The following is a 741-nucleotide window of genomic DNA, read 5'->3' on the forward strand; positions in this document are numbered from 1 at the left end:
TTTTGTTTCTAATAAAAGCTGTTCCAAAATGGGACACAAAATTCTTTAAGTTTTAGTTTACATTGAACAATTTAAATGGATTTCATTTGAACAGTATCTATAACTATATAATCTTTTAGAGAAAATACTAAATCTAAAGACCAGCCCTAATTAATAGTCTAGGCCAGATGGCTCTCCTGGCACTCACCATACCTTAGGTTGCAGGAAATGTCATTCATAAATGTGCTAAACCAGTCATAAAGTTTGTTGAGGTGGTGAAGTCTCACAGTCACTCTTCCACCATCTTTACACGATCCCCTGGGCTGGTCCTTTTCCCTTATCAGGCACTTTTACTTTGAGGTGGCTGGCTATATGGGACCTGGAAAGCAGCAAGGCCCTCTGAGCCCTGCCCAGCTCAAACAAAAACCAAAACAAATCTCAGGGCCCGTGGCCTAAAGCACCAGCCACTTTCGTGACTTAACAGCCGCGGCTTTCCCCTAAACTAATGTATAGGGCCTGGCTCTAAAAAGCGCCGCCAAGTCAAAGGTCTAGGGGAAGACAATCTTCGGAGCCCAAGAAGGGGAAGGAATTTTTCCTGGCCCCACGCTTATCACAGCTACTTCACCGCGGGAGAGATCTCCAAGACGGGGACTGACAGGTTTCTCCCGGGCGGGGTGTGTAATAAGTGAGAAAGGACTGAGTGGAGACAACACCAAAGGCTGGAAACCCAAACAGGAAAGGCCGCGGCGCGTAGATGAGTAC

Source organism: Pteropus alecto, unplaced genomic scaffold (genome assembly GCF_000325575.1).
Source record: "Pteropus alecto unplaced genomic scaffold, ASM32557v1 scaffold191, whole genome shotgun sequence".
In the NCBI taxonomy this organism is placed as follows: domain Eukaryota; kingdom Metazoa; phylum Chordata; class Mammalia; order Chiroptera; family Pteropodidae; genus Pteropus; species Pteropus alecto.